General features: G+C 41.3%; 1 long non-coding RNA gene across 1 annotated transcript in view; it reads right to left on the bottom strand.

The window, feature by feature from the left end:
* Positions 1-16,524, bottom strand: part of LOC117091025 — a 77,307-nt gene that overhangs the window by 20,834 nt on the left and 39,949 nt on the right. The window contains exon 2 of the long non-coding RNA XR_004440215.1: positions 6,788-6,874. This is a non-coding gene — a long non-coding RNA (uncharacterized LOC117091025). The remainder of the gene's footprint in view (positions 1-6,787; positions 6,875-16,524) is intronic.

Genomic DNA, 16,524 nt, shown 5'->3' with positions numbered 1-16,524 from the left:
GATAACATGAATCTTTCATTCCCATTCTGACATCTGGTTCTTCCTTTGAAGCCTGGGCTTCATCACCAGTAGCTTGACCTTTTTCAAGGTTAAGCAGGCATGCCACTTTATTATTTAAAGGGCTGGCTTCCCACTTGGAGAGAACAAATCAGCTTTCTCCATAAAACAATGAAATGTTTTCCTGGTCTTTAAGGTTGAACTAAACTTTCCTTTAAATATGTGCCTGGATTTGTGAGTTTAACTGGCAAGGATAAACTGAGCCTATTTTAAAGCTCAGTAAAATTAGTGGTCAAATGAAGGATCATCTGTGGTCGGGGCTAATCTAAGCTGGAAAATCATTGTCAAGACACCACTGAAGTGCATGCAGGTTACCATCCCTCTGATTTATCTTGGAATTCTAGCTAAACAAATTATTTATGTCCTTTAAAAGAAATCTATCTTTTGTTCAATCATGCTATTTGTTTTAGACATTTAAAAATTTTGTTAGTAACAAATCATCTCACAAATCTAATATTAACATTTTGTATTTGCTTCATCATTTTTCATTTCTTTGAGATGGAGTCTTAGTCTGTCACCCAGGTTGGAGTGCAGTGGCATAGTATCTCAGCTCACTGCAACCTCTGCCTCCTGGGTTCAAGTTATTCTCCTGTCTCAGCCTTCTGAGAAGCTGGAATTGCAGGTGTGCGGCACCACACCCGACTAATTTTTGTATTTTTAGTAGTGACAGGGTTTCATCATATTGGCCAGGCTGATCCTGACTTGAAGTGATCTGTCCGCGTCAGCCTCCGAAAGTGCTGGGATTACTAGCATGAGCCACCACTCCTAGCCTGCTTCATCAATTTTTTTCACTAAAGTAGTCACAAGATAATTTCAGAAATTGTGGCACTTGACCGCCTAACAATAATTCAGTCTTATAATTTATGTTTCCTTTCATTTCAGAATATTCTGTGTATTAGTTCCATAAATATGGAAACACACACATACATAAAAATCCAAATAAAATTTTTTTCCCACTAAGAATCACTTGTCCTCTCAAGAATTACATTTCTGTCCTTTAAAAAAAAAAAAAAAGTTGAGAAGCAGAGTTCTTACCTTTGTCCTGACAGCTCACGGAGATGGAGAAGCAGTTTATGGGCTTGGGTTTGCCCTTGTGTGAGTCAAGGACAAAGTCCAGTCTAGAGATGGCATCTATCCTCACGTGACACAGGTGTCTCTTTTTAGCCTGATGTTTGGAAAGAAACTGCAAGTGCTACTCAACCCGCTTCCATATTTTATGAAATTATTTGTTTTGAAAAGATAAAGTTACAAATGTGACTTTGCTCAGATTATCATTCTTCTATGGTGAGTCTACTGGGTGGCTTCCAGGGCCTGTGAATCAGGAGATCCTGGCTGCCTTACCCCGTAGCCAAAGTAGCGGGGAAAGAGAGGCTGGCTGTAAGCACTGTGAAGGAGGATAAACAAGGAGATTGTGGTGAATGCACAAGATGATTTTCTGCAAACAAGGTCCAGGATTTCAGACGAGGGTGGCATTAGCTAAGAGCACAAACTTTCCAATTAGACAAAAATGAGCCCAAAGCCCAGCCAGCTCTGCCATGTTTTAACGACGTGACCTTGGCCATGTTATTTTTCTTCTCTAAGCCTCAATATTAGAATTTATCTTAGGATCATTTTAAGGATTCAATGAGCTAATACATATAAAGCTCCTAGTAGAGTACTTGTATAAACTGCTCAGTAATGAGAGTTGTTATTATAATTAGTTGAGACATGAAGATGAACTTCTCTTCTTCACATTACTTAATATACTATACTTCAAGGCAGTGTTAGGCAAACTACAACCCGTGGGTCAAATCCACTCCGATGCCTGATTTTGTATAGGCCATGAGCTAAGACTGGTTTTTACATGTATAAATGGTTGAAAGAAGGCCAAAAGAAGAATAATATCTTGGGACATAGGCAAATGACATAAATGCAAATTTCAATGTTCATAAATAATATTCTATTGTCATGCAGCCACAGCCATCATTTACATATTGACTATGGTTGTTTTTGTGCTATGCAGGCAGAGTTGAATAGTAGTAGCAGGGGCCAGATGGTCTGTAAAGCCAAAAATATTAATTATCTGACTCTTTACAGGGAATGTGCTGACCCCTGCTTTAGGAAGCTGCTCAGCATGGGCAAGCAGGAGGCAACTCTTCCTTGCTGAGGATCAGAGACAGTGCTGTTCTCTGTCTCCTTCCACATACTTTGTCTGGTTTTTGCTAAAGAAACAATCTGGTGAAGCTGTTCCCTGAAACCCAGAAGGATTAGCCTGGACAAGGGGGTGCAAATTAATGGTTAATAACTGGCTTTATGGAAGGCAGAGAAGCTCTGATGTGTAGTGTTGGCTGATTTCCGTGGTTTGAATCCTTCCACCATGGCTACATTTTAAGCTTACCAACAACATAACATCAACTGGCTTGAAAAATTCTTATGACTTTGACCATTGATTCTTGTGAACCCTGCCAGCCAGCTCCAGCACGTTTCCTGACCTCTGCTGATCACATCACCATTGCTTTTCTCCCTGGAGTTCTCTTAGCAAAATGTGTGTACTATGTGGGGGAGCACCATAACTGGTTACTGAGTCACCAAGGAGGGCGGTGTGACTTAAAGTTCTGTGAGGTGCATATCTCAGAATACATGTTATTCAGAAACAACATATTCTGAACAGAAACTTATGAGAGATTTAACATAGAGGAAAGCTGACACGCGTGGGGAGAGACAGTGCTATGAACAAAGAAGTCTGAGTGGTATGATAAAAGATCTGGTACCTGCAGCTTTTTATTGGAGAATGCCACAGCCCCTACAAATTTATCCATCTTACTCTTGTCTCCCTGATGCTGGTCTTTTTCTGAACATGGCCAAGGGAGTGAGCCATGAGGCTATCTCAAGGGAGAACATCCAGCCAGGGAGAAGAGCAAGTGCAAAGGTCCTGGGGCAATTGCTTCTTACCTCACTGTCTCCTCTGTGCTTCCAGTGGGCCCTGACCTTTCAACTCTGGGGGCTTTGCTTTGGGGAAGTATTGGGTTGATCACACAGTGATTAGACTATGAGCTCCTAGAGGCTAGAATTCTCTTATCTGACTTTGCGTCTCCAATGCCTAGCACAAGGCTACTTATAAGTGTGTAATAAACAGGACAAAACTCCTTCACGATTAGTGTAACTCCCTTACCATGCCTCCTTGGGTCTTCTTTCCAGCAATTTGGGTAGGGATTCTGAAAAAGAATCTTGTCTCCATGAAGCCAGCATTTCCAGTGTCCCATGGGAAATGCAGCCCACATTCTCCTCCTCTTCATTCTCATGTGTTGGGGCTCACTTTTCCTCTTCAGATATCCCAGGGAGAGGGTTAAAAGTTAAAACAGAGAAGTATAGAATGGATTTTTAAACAAGTGTTGCCAGCCTGGTGCACAGAGCTTAGAATAGAAAGGACTGGCCGGGTGCGGGGGCTCATGCCTGTAGTGCCAGCTACTCAGGAGGCTGAGGCAAGAGAATCGCTTGGATCTGGGAGGTGAAGGTTGCAGTGAGCTAAGATCACATCACTGCACTCCAGCCTGGGTGACAGAGGGAGACTCCATCTCAAAAAATAAAATATAAAATAAAGAAGAGGGCTGACTGATTTTCCATGTTCAGATCAAGCCGGAGGAGGGAACGGGGAAAACGAGACTGATTGCAGTTCCCCTGATTTGATTAGTGTGTGAAAATTAAAGAAAATTAACTCTGGTCATTGAAAACCTTCTGAAGAGTGTTCATTTTATCTTCTTTTCTTCCTTCTTCAAATAAATTGACAGTCTCACACTCATTCCTCTCTTCCTCCTTCCCTCTTTCCCTCTGCCCCATCGATTTGCCTTTTTTTTTTTTTTTTTTGTCCATGACTTAATACAGAGCCAGATAGTCTGCATGATGTAAAGTCAATTTCAGGCTATTTTCTCAAGGTGATCTGGGCTGTGCAGGGCCAGCCATATTAAGAATCTGTTTGGGTCGGGAGGCTGAGGTGGGAGAATCACTTGAACCTGAGAGGTGGAGTGCAGTGAGCCGAGATCGCGCCCCTGCACTCCAGCCTGGGCGACAGAGCGCAACTCCATCTCAAAAAAAAAAAAAACAAAACTATTTTGGGCAGAAAACACATTGACTCATAAGGCGTTATTTTTACATTCCTTGTTTTTCTGGTGTAACTATACTCCAGAAACGTATTTGGATTGAAGCTTAAGCATGACGCATAAAAGCCCACATTGTTCTGAACACAGTATAATTTTAAGTTAGACCACCCGTCACACTAACAAGCAAGGAAACATTCCACTATGAGTTCCCATTCTTTCTCAGTTTGAGTAGAAGCAAACTTCTGATTTGCCTCTGGTTTGTACGCTAGGTTATTTTGCTCAGAAAGATGGAAGAATTTGCTGGGTGAGGAGGGTAAGCACTTGGTTAAAACAGGCAAACTGAACTAAATAAAAGACTTATTTTGTTGAGACCAATTTCCAATTATTGGCTTCCTTGATGACCCTTGAATAATGGTCCATACAGGGCCAAGAAATGCTTTTCTTCTTTACCTTTCCTAGTGTATGTATGTGTGTGTGTGTCTGTGTGTATGTGTGTGTATGTGCACATTAGTGATGTTGATCCTATAGCGTGAGGGATAAAGAATGCCTACAGGCCTATAGGTTCATCAGGGGGTTATCTTACATTCACCATTCACCATGGTTCAATGTAAATATTGTATGACATCAACTCTAAGATATATATTTTTTTCACATTTAACATCTGCAATATAAGGATGAGCCTCACACTCCACAACATGCCATAGTTTAACGGCAGTGATTTTTTTGTTTTCTTGATGATACACAAAATTAATGGTGTATATGACAATCTATGGTGTCCTAAATTCAATGACATGTGCTATCTGACTTGAATACTTTATATGCGCCTACAGCTGGGAAGGCAGAGCACACCTGCCAAAGTCTTCACAGGTCAAAACGTCAAGGTACTGCTCTCTGAAAACCCATCTATGCCATCTCTAGTATTACTGTCTAAGTGTTCTTCAGTGTGTCCACATATTATATAGCTAAGATTTCTTGTATTCTTACTATAACCGGACAATATTCTAAGCACTTGACACATCTATCTTTACAACCCTGTAAAGTCGGTGTTATTATCCACTTTCAATCTGGGCCCAGTCAGGAGACAGAAGCCGTATTAGTTATTTAAACAGAGAAAATTGAATAGAAGAATTATTATCTAGGTGTAAAGTTGATGACTAGGTCACAAAGGGGTAAAAAGAGACCCTAAGGTGTCAAAAAGGTAGCAACTGGAGGAAGCAGCTTCCATCTGTAGGCCTAGGGGAACAAAAAAAAAGATGGAGTTGTTAAAACTTAGAGATGTGGAGGAGGGGAGCTCCGAAGCTAAACCTCAGCTCCAAAGGTGCAGCTGCAGGTGTAGCTCCAGAGCTGGCACCTGCAGGGCACAGCTTCGTGGTGCACCACTGGCACCTCTGAGGGGCACAGTGAAGATGGCGCTGCAGCTGTTGGAAAAACTGCAAATTGGGCTCTGTTGCTGCTGTAGAAAAGAACTGCTGCTGCTGCTGTGGTGAAGATTTTCAGAAATGATGCTCTCAGGAACAGGAAGCAGATGAGGAGAAACAAGTCCCTTCTTCCTTCTTAGCCCTTCCGGTCTCCCTCTAGTGCCCTCTCTTACCAGCGCTAGGTAGACACTGGCAAAGCCAAAGTGTGGTCTATATAGTTTCAGCCCTGGCATCATAAAGCAGCATATAAAAAGGTGTTTTGGAGATAAGATAAAACTAACTCAATAGCTAGAACATATCCTTATTTTTACCTATGAAGAAACTAAGATACCAAATCAGTAAAAGTAGTGAGTATATTACCCAATACCACATGGATCTGAAGATACAAAGCCAAGATCTGAACCCAGGTCTGCCTGATTCCATAGTCTATGTACTTAATGGCTACACATATTTCTTTCCTATCTGTTGTCTTTCATGTGTTTCTTTCTTTCTCTTTTTCATTTATTCATCCAACAGCTATTTCTTGACTGTCTATGTCAGGCACTGTGCTTGCTCTGGGGAAAACAACAGCAAACAAAATGGACATTCTGTCCTCAAGGAACGAAAATCCATTTCTATCTATTTCTGTTCTTATTTTGTTTTATTGTGGCCCACTCCTCTCTCCTTCTCTGGATGCTTTTCTCTTTTTGTCAGTGTATCTTATCTGAAAATGTGCATTTCTGTCTTTTTCAATTATTTAATGTCTGCCCTTCTCTTCTTTGCTATCCTGATTTTTGTAGCTTCAAATCTGTCTTGGTCCTTTTCTCTTCTCATGTTACCTTCTCTTTCCTTCTTCATAATTCTCCATATTAATTGACCAAAATGTGGACCCAAGTCTAGGCTCTGTTTGTGAGTTTTTTGGGGGACAGTCACAAGCTTTGTTCTTAAAATCTTCTAAGTGAATGAGTGAAACTACCTTAAAATACAGACAAATGTTCTGTGTTCTCTACCTTAAAGCACAGACAAATGAAACATAATTCAGTAGGCTTTTGCTTATTGACCTTTCATTTTCTTACGTGGCTAGCTTCTCCAAGGGAATCAGTCATTGAAAGGTTAAAACAATAGATTGAAGGAAACACATCATTTATAATGGTTCTTACAGACAGACTTTCTGACACACCGGTCATGACCAGCACATTCTTTTCTGTTTAAAGAGTGACAGTGTGTGTAGTGGTTAAGGTTGGCGATCCAAACTACCTTGAGTTTGAACTCCAGGTCTTCCATTTTCTAGCTGTGTAGTATCACGCAATTTACTCAGTCCCTCTACGCCTTGGTTTTCCTCATCTGCAAAATGGGAACAATAATATTAGCACCTACCTTACCAGTTTTGGGGAAGGATTAAGTGAATTAATATTTAAAGAAATTCAGAAGAATATCTTTGTTATAGTAGTTATAACCAACTTACTGTTATTTATAGCACAAAGTATATAATGGCAATAATGATTTGCAACCTCACAGCACTTTATTCTGTTTCCCTAGACTCTAGATTACTGGTCTTTAGACTTTTTGAGTCATGAGCTCTCCTTTCTGTGGATCTGCTCATGTAAGTGCTGAGGAAACACATAATGTCAAAATAACTACTGAGTCTGTCAGTTCTTCCCGGTTGTATGTGACAGAAAACCAACTCAATTCAGCTTAACCAAAATAGGCTACACAACTGGGAAGTCCAACTGTAGAACTGGCAGCCATGAGTAGTTCCAGAGCCTCACCAGGAAGCTGAGCCCCATGTCAGTCTCTCTCTTTGGTTTTTAATCCATTGTCTTCATTCCTTCCTATTGCAGTCAAGCCTTCTCCTGCTGATGACCATGATGTTCTCTGGCAAACTGTGATTTTCACCTTTACAGCTACCCTAGGGAGTCACACTTACAAGCATTCCTCTTACGGAGAGTCTATGAGTATCTCAAGCTGAGGCCTCTCCCAGGGAAGTCCCTGCCCTCTTGCGTAACTCTCTATCTTTGGAAATTGGGGCAGTCTTGGCCTCTTCTGTTTATTGGGAATTTCAGCATCACCAGGGCCATGACAGCAACTCAATTGTCCCCTTCACCATTTTTTTTTCAGGTGAGCCTGGGTGCCATAATATGTATAAGACTCTTGGTGGCCAGTTTTGGTAATCCAGGATTCCCAAGAAAGGCCTGTGTATTCGGCCCGTGACCCAGCTACACAGCACTGATACTACACCTGCCTAATGACTGACTGCGTTTTGAAGAGGCTTTCATGTGACAGCACTAGACAGGAAAGAAGTGTAGGAAAGTAGCAAACTACTAGGCATTGGGCATTCTTCGCCAATTCAAATTTTAGTGTCAGAAACATTGTATGTCATTTCTGCCCATTTCTTCTCTCTCCTTATATCTTATATCTGCCATCCTGCCTTTTCTTTTTCCAGGTAAGCAGACACTGGATCGCTAATGAACACATTTTTCAAAGCTCTAGTCTAATCTCTGAACATCTTTAGTCACTGAGTTAAGCAATACAAACAATTAAATTAAATGCCCTAGGTTTCTAAAACTCTATAGAGATTTGTAGTGTCCTTAAATAGTCTCAGTTGTTTATATAAAAAGCAGTTATTAACAGGCAAGGATTAGGACATAAGTATCTAGTCACATAGTTCTTAGTTCTCAAAAACTTCCAGAGATGTTAATGAACAGGCGGCAACTCTGTTTCTAATTCTAAAGAGCTGCTTGGACTTAGGGGTGTCTCCCTGTCTCCATGTTAGGTTTTCCTGTTCTCTTTTCTTATCAAGGTCTTCCTTGACTGTTCTCAAGGTTTGAGCAGCTCCCTCAGCCACTGAGCATGGGGGCTCTGGCAAAGGAGAGAGTGTGCATTTGCTGGAAGGATAAAGGTGAGTTCTTCAGAGTGGGGCCACACACCGAGAAACCAGGAAGAGCCCAATGAGCTTGTCAACTCTCCAATTTCCTTAATAGGGCTTTGAGAACTAAAGGGAGAGATAGTGAATGAAGGAGCAGAGGTGGCTGCAAGGCAGCAGCTCCTGATGCTTGAAGGGCTGGAAGACTTGGACGGCAGAGACAGGGAGTTCTGTTTCAGTACCCCAGCCAAAGGAATTGGGAACTGAGTGGCCAGGACAGCTGTTTCTGAGCTCTGAAAAGTGAAGCCTGGCCAAGGATTCACGATGTGCTGCCCTGGAAACTAGTCAGAGGCTCCCATCGAGAGCCTCTGGGAAGCTGTTTGGATAAACTGCTCTAGGTCATGCGTTGGTCTTCCACATCTGCTGCCCCAGTGACTTCCCAGTGCTAATTTCTGGTGAAGGAGGAAAATACTGCCTGTGCCCACAACGTCACCCTTCAGAAGGTGGGCAGGTGGGAGCAAGCGGTGTGAGAAGAGGGCCAAGGGGTCTAGGACCCTGCATTCTACCTTATCTCTGCCTCACAGCCTGTGCAGCACATGTCACCAAGTGGCTCTGCAGCAGAGGAGGGAGGAGGCACGAGGAGGCCCAGCTCTCTTCACTCTTCACTTCTCAGGGAGGTCATAAAGGTGCCCGAGGAAAGTCATATTTTATTTCTGACAAAAATTTGGTTGAGGGCCAGGAAAGTAATTCATTTTAGTTTTGGTGGGATCTTTTCGGAAGGGAGAAATACAAAATGTTCTAATTCATCTGCTTTAAAATTTAAAGCAGGGACTATTTAAGCAAAACGTTGAGTAAAACCAGTAATCAATGAAAAACACATGTAGCGGTTCCTCATCTATTAAACTTTGGATAGGGATGACATGCCCCAAAAAACAAATTTAAATGTCCCATCACCTTTTTCTTTTTACACTTAAAAACATTATGTATTCTACTGACTTTTCAACCAGATTATATGGAGTACAATCTAATCTTCTTTTGGTGAATCAGCATTGTACTTATAAATCAATTACAGTAAATATCTTCAGATTCTTATGCTTTTTCTAATTTTCTTTCTGTCATCTCTGCTAGGCTTTCTCTTATTGCTACTATAAATGTTCTCTTCTAGAAGCAGATTACATTCCTTCCTTTTTCGTTCTAATTGTTCATATTATAGGCAAGAAAAAAGATGAGCTTATTAGAATTCTAGAAGAAAGGGCGAGCGGGATGGCTACTGGAGCCCTCAGACCCTGACAGAGACACACATCAGCACATATGGACATTTTTTTCTATAAAAGGAGTTTGGATTAATGCATTAAATAGTCTTGAACCTCCCTCTATATGCCAGGCACTTGGCTAGGCACTGGCTGTCAAATAGAAATAATTCCCAGTGTCTTTCCTTGAAACATAGACAGTTCATGGGGCACGATGGTTTGTAATAATCAGATGCCTTCTTGTGGTTCTTGAAAGATATTTTAATGTGATAAATAACTGCCAAAGAAGTGCTATTGACTACTAAAGAGAGGCCTTAGATCTGAGCATTAGCAGGGCCTCAAGGAAGAGTCCTCCCTCAGATGGAGTCCCAAGAGATTACATTTATACTTAAATCTCAAAGTAAGTTGAGATTTGTCAAACAAATAAATACCATACAGCCATTAAAATGTTGTCTAATGAAAGAATTGTGCAAAAAATTACCCACAACATGAATGCATTTATGTAAATTCTAAAAACATACCAGCAATACTATATGTATTTACTGGAGCACATAAATAAAGGACAAGTATTTATAAATGGGAAGGAGACAAAGCAATTTTAGGAGAGTGGTGATCTCTGGGAAAGAGGGAGGGGAATAGAATTAAGGAAAGGCATCAAAGGGCCTACAACTCTTTCTGTAATCTTTATCGCCTTATTAAGAACAGAAATGACCAGGTGCAGTGGCTCACACCTGTAATCCCAGCACTTTGGGAGGCTGAGGCAGGTGGAGCACTTGAGGCAGGTGGATCACTTGAGGCCGGGAGTTCAAGACCACCCTGGCAAACGTGGCAAAAGCCCATGTCTTCTAAAAATACAAAAATTAACCAGGAATGGTGGCACACACCTGTAATCCCAGCTACTCGGCAGGCTGAAGCAGAAGAATCGCTGGAACCTAGGATGCAGAGGTTGCAGTGAGCTGAGATCATACCACTGCACTCCAGCCTGGCTGATAGAGCCAGACTCTATCTCAAAAAAGAACAGAAATAAATGTGCCATGCTAAAATGTTTAACTATCACTGGATTCAGATGGTGTGAATAGGCATATGATTATCTATACCATTCAAAATATTTCCTAATATTTATTAGTTTCCTAATAAATGGAAAACTAAGAGGAAAAAAACCTCAAGCCTTTCTACTGAAATATAAGATGGTTCTCTTTCTAATACCAGGGACCTGGAACCTATCCATATATTTTACTCAGCTGACCTCTTGCTATAATGTGGGAAGCATTGTTATTTACATGTGTCTGCTTTGCCGTGGGTTTATTTATGCCTAGACCTCCTCTTCTCTCCCATTGGATGTAAGCCCTTCAAAAGCAGGAAGCAGAACCATTGTACACACGCTTAACTGGCTGGTTTAAGATTCCCTTTGTGCTCCCAGAATTAGCAGTGTCTTGCTTGCAATTGGAATTTGGTAAAGATTGTTTGGGTGAGTGAGTTTAAGCTGACTTCCCTTGAGCTCCACTACTGTAGGTTCCAGGATAAGTACTGCCCTCAGGGAGCTCACATGCTAGAGAGAAGACAGACACAGACACCTACCTGACTGGACGAAAGGACGGCCTAGTGTGGCAGGTGCACAGCCCAGGTGATTAATTCTGACCACGATGGCTGGGGCAGGGCATACTGTGATTAAATTTCCCACATATTGGTGTCCCTCTTTGCTGTAAGAGATTGCTTGCCCCAAAGACTTGGTTAAAATATGAATCTCTTGACACTTCAAATAGGTAATCTAAGAGAGAATACTGGAATCCAACAAGAAAGTTACAGGAAACACTTAAGGCAAGAAGGGAGAGGGTAGTGAGGCAGCCTGCTAGGCTAAAATTGGCTGGGAGCCTAGATAGGTCCCTCATGTGGAGAAAGGGTAGTGATAGAACCCCCTTGCTCCCGAGAAATCCACCTTTCTACTACTTCTACAATCCTAGCCACAGGAGGGCCCGTCAACCCTTGTGGGCCCTGAGACGAATTTAGGGAACTTCCCAGAGTCTGTGTGACTGCATTGCTTCAGAGAGGGAGCTCACGGTGGGTCTCACTCACCCCATGAGTCCTGTGAAGATACAGAATGGCACCATTTTGGAACCCTAGTCCCCACCAGACTGCATACGGCCCTTGGGTCCAATAGCCTCCGCATCTCCACATCCCTGGAGCCCCATTGACAGTCTCTTCCTAGAACTGCTGCCAGGGCTGAAGCAGGAACCATTAGTAGCAACCCTGCTGCTCCCAGCAACAAGAGGCTGTGCATTTTCACATGCCTTTAGGACAGAAACATGAATGACTGGCAAGCAATCCTGCTGCCCCCAGCAGTGAGGCTACCATGCATTTACAGATGCCCTCAAAACAGGCTCCCCTGTTGGCAGCCACCACCTGGGGATGAAGCGCACACTCCCCAGCTGCCTGCCTGTGGCTGCTGCTACTGAAAGCAATCTTGCCCTCCAGAGCAGGAAAGCCCCAGCATAGTGGCTGCTACTCCCATCTGAGCATTACAATGGGGGTCGGGGGATTATCCTGTCCTGCCTCCCACAGGAAACACCTGCAAGCACCATGGGCTCCCTGAAGACAGGTTTGCCTGGCCTGGCTCTGTGCGCCCCAGCATGCCCAAGCATGCCATCCAAGGGCCTGAGGATTGCCCTACCCCATCCACCACCATAGGCACTAAGCACTTCTCCCAGAAGCCTGAGGGTGGCCCACTCAACCTGCTGCTACCATCACAGCTGGAACCCACCTGCACACGCCATCTGTGGGCCTGGGGACTAGCCCACTCAACTTGTCACAGCCACCATCAACACCAGTGTGAACCACTTAGGAGCCAGAAGTTGTCCTACTACTGCTATTGCCATCACCCATGCCACATCCACTGCCCCAAAACCCAAGGGCGCACCCACCCTCCTGCTCACTGCTGACACTGCTGGCACACAAGAAAGTCACCTGGAGGCCCAAGAATCAGGCCATCTGGACATGATAACACAGGTTCCAACATATACCACCCTGGGACCCAAGGATGAGCATTTGGCTGTTCACTGTCTACCACTGGGGCCTCAGGATTGGCCTACCTGGCATCCCTATCCCCAGCAAACCTTCACCACAGTCTCCACTAACAACCGCATCCCAATCCATTGAGAAAAGTCACAGGCATTATCAATACTATTTACAGCTGAAGAAATAATATGGAGACTACACTACCATGCATACCCAGAATAAAAGCAAAAGTGCCCTATTCCACCAACACCATAGAAACATCTTCAGGAATAAGCCCTCATTTATGAAAACAAATTCAAAAAATTGGAAGAAGGAACTGTCACACTAGATATGCAGATATCAATGTAAAGACACAAGAAACATGAAAAAGCAAGGAAATATGACACTCCAAAGGAACACAATAATTTTCCAGTAAAATAGTTCAATGAAAAAGAAGTTTATGAATTCCCAGAAAAACAATTCGAAATAATAATGTTAAAGAAGCTCAGTGAGATACAAAAGAACATGATAAACAATACAAGTAAATCAGAGAAACAATTCAGAATATGAATGAGAAATTTGTCAGAGACAGGTATCATAAAAAAACTAAACAGAAATCCTGAAACTCAAAAATTCATTGAATGAATAAAAAAACTAAAAGCTTCAATAATATACTAGATCAAGCAGAAGAAACAATTTAGAACTTGAAGATGGGCCTTTTGAAATAACCCATTAGACAAAAATTTTTTAAAAGAATAAAAAAGAATGAAGAAAGCCTGTGTGACGTGTGGAACACCATAAAGCAACCAAATATTCAGATATTCAGTGTCCAGGAAGGCAAGGGGAAAGTATAAGGAATAGAAAAACTATTTAACAAAATAATAGCTGAAAACTTCTCCACTCTTGCAAGAGGTTTAGACATCCAGATACTGGAAGCGCAAAGATTCTAAATAGACACAATTTGAGAAGGTCTTCTCTGTGCCATCTGCTGTAGTTGTGTTTGTTTGACTCCAAATTTTATGTTGGAATTTGATCTCCAATGTTGGAGGTAAGCCTTTGTGAGGTGTTTGAGTCATAAGGCTGGATTCCTCATAAATGGCTTGGTGCCATCCTCATGGTAAAAATTGAGTTCTCATTTTATTATTTCCTATGAGAACTGGTTGTTTAAAAGTCTGGCACCTCCTCCCCTCTTTCTCCTGCTGCTTCTCTCATCAACTGATCTCTGCACATGCCAACTTTAGTGGAAGCAGTCTGAAACCATCATCAGAAGCAGGTGCTGGAACTATGTTTTTTGTTCAGCCTGCAGAACTGTGAGCCAAATAAACATCTTTTCTTTATAAATTACTAAGCCTCAGGTATTCCTTTTTTTTTTTTTTTTTTTTTTTGAGACGGAGTCTCGCTCTGTCGCCCAGGCTGGAGTGCAGTGGCCGGATCTCAGCTCACTGCAAGCTCCGCCTCCCGGGTTTATGCCATTCTCTCGCCTCAGCCTCCCGAGTAGCTGGGACCACAGGCGTCCGCCACATCGCCTGGCTAATTTTTTGTATTTTTTTTAGTAGAGACGGGGTTTCACCGTGTTAGCCAGGATGGTCTCGATCTCCTGACCTCGTGATCCACCCGTCTCGGCCTCCCAAAGTGCTGGGATTACAGGCTTGAGCCACCGCGCCCGGCCAGCCTCAGGTATTCCTTTGTAGCAACACACAAATGGACATAGACAGCACACAATAATCAAACTGTCAAAAGTCAAAGACAGAGTATTCTAAAAATAGCAAGAGGCCAGGCATGGTGGCTCACACCTGTAATTGCACACTTCGGGAGGCCAAGGCAGGTGGATCACTTGAGGTCAGGAGTTCAAGACCAGCCTGGCCAACATGGTGAAACCCCATCTCTACTAAAAATACAAAAATTAACCAGGCACAGTGGCACATGCCTGTAATCCCAGCTACTTGGAAGGCTGAGGCAGAAGAATTGCTTGAACCTAGGAGACTGAGGTTGTAGTGAGCCAAGATCACGCTGTTGTACTTCAGCCTGGGTGAAAGAGTGAGACTCTGTCTCAAAAAATAAAAATAAAAAAATAGCAAGAGAAAAGTGTCTGATCACTTATAAGAGAATCTCCATCAGACTAGCAATAGATCAGAGAGAAAAGGATGTTACTGAGCAATAAGAAATCATCTGAAGGTACAAAACCGACGAGTAATAGTAAGTACACAAAAAAACACAGAATATGATAACACTAAATTTGGTGCATAAGTTATTCTTAAGTGGAAAGACTAAAAGGTGAGCCAATTAAAAAATGACAACTACAGCTTTTAAGACACAGACAGCACAATAAGAAAAAAAGAAACAACAAAAAGTTAAAAATTGGAAACTAAAGTGTGGAGTTTTTATTAGTTTTTAAAAGATTTTTGTTTGTTTATGTAATCAGTGTTAAACTGTCATCAGTTTAAGATAATGGGTTATAAGGTAGTATTTGCAAACCTCACTTTAATCTCAAATCAAAAAACATATAATGAATACATATACCAAAAAAGCAAAAAATTAAATTATACTACCAGAAAAAGTAACCTTCACTGAAAGGACGACAGGAAGGAAGGAAAAAAAGAAGAGAAGACCACAAAAGAAGCAGAAAACAAATAACAAAATGACCGGTGTAAGTCTTTACTTATCAATAAAAACATGGAATGTAAATGGACTAAACCCTCCAATTGAAAGACATAGAGTGGCAGAATGGATAAAAACAAACAAACAAAAAAACACAAGATCCAATGACTTTTTACCTACAAGAAACTCACTTCACCTATAAAGACACACATAGACTAAAAATAAATGGATGGAAAAAGATATTCCATGTTAATGAAAGCAAAACAAAACAAAACAAAAAAGCAAGAGTAGCTACACTTATATGAGACAAAATAGAATCCAAGTCAAAAACAATAGGAAGAGACAAAAAAGGTCATTACGTAATGATAAAGGGGTCAATTCAGCAAGAGAGTATAAGAATTTTAAATATAAATGCACCCAACCCTGGAGCACCTAGATATATAAAGCAAATATTACTAGAGCTAAGGCGAGAGATAGACCACACCACAATGCAATAATACCTAGAGACTTCAATACCCCACTTTCAGCGTCGGACAGATCTTCCAGACAGAAAATCAACAAAGAAACATTAGACTTCATCTGCACTGTAGACCAAATGGACTTAATAGATATTAACAGAACATTTTATCCAGTGACAGCAGAATACATTCTTTTTCTCAGCACATGTATCATTCTCAAGGATAGACCATATGTTAGGTCACAAAATACATTTTAAAATATTCAAAAATATTAAAATAATATCAAGAATCTTCTCTGACCACAATGGAACAGAACTAGAAATCAATAACAAGAGAAATTTTGGATATTATATAAACATGTGGAAATGAAAGAATATGCTCCTAAATGACCAATAAGTCAATGAAGAAATTAGGAAGGAAATCAAAAAATTTCTTGAAACAAATGATAATGGAAACACAACGTACCAAAACATATGGGATACAACGTAAGCAGTACTAAGAGGGATGTTTATAGCTAAAAGTATCTATATCAAAAAAGAAGTAAAACTTCAAATAGATAACTAAATGATCCATCTTAAAGAACTAGAAAAGCAAGAGCAATCCAAACCCAAAATTAGCAGGAGAAAAGAAATAATAAAAATCAGAGCGGGAATAAATGAAATTGAAACGAAGAAAACAATATGAAAGATTATCAAAACTAAAAGCTTGTTTTTCAAAAAGATAAAAAGAATTGGCAAACCTTTAGCCAGACTGATAAAGAAAAAAAGAGAGAATAAATAAAATTAGAGATGAAAAAATAAACATTACAACTGATACTATAGAAATTTGAAGGAT

The sequence above is a fragment of the Trachypithecus francoisi genome, unplaced genomic scaffold (genome assembly GCF_009764315.1).
Source record: "Trachypithecus francoisi isolate TF-2019V2 unplaced genomic scaffold, Tfra_2.0 Lachesis_group11, whole genome shotgun sequence".
NCBI lineage: Eukaryota > Metazoa > Chordata > Mammalia > Primates > Cercopithecidae > Trachypithecus > Trachypithecus francoisi.
The sequence above is the reverse complement of the archived record's forward strand: the minus strand, read 5'-3'. Positions and strand labels throughout refer to the sequence as shown.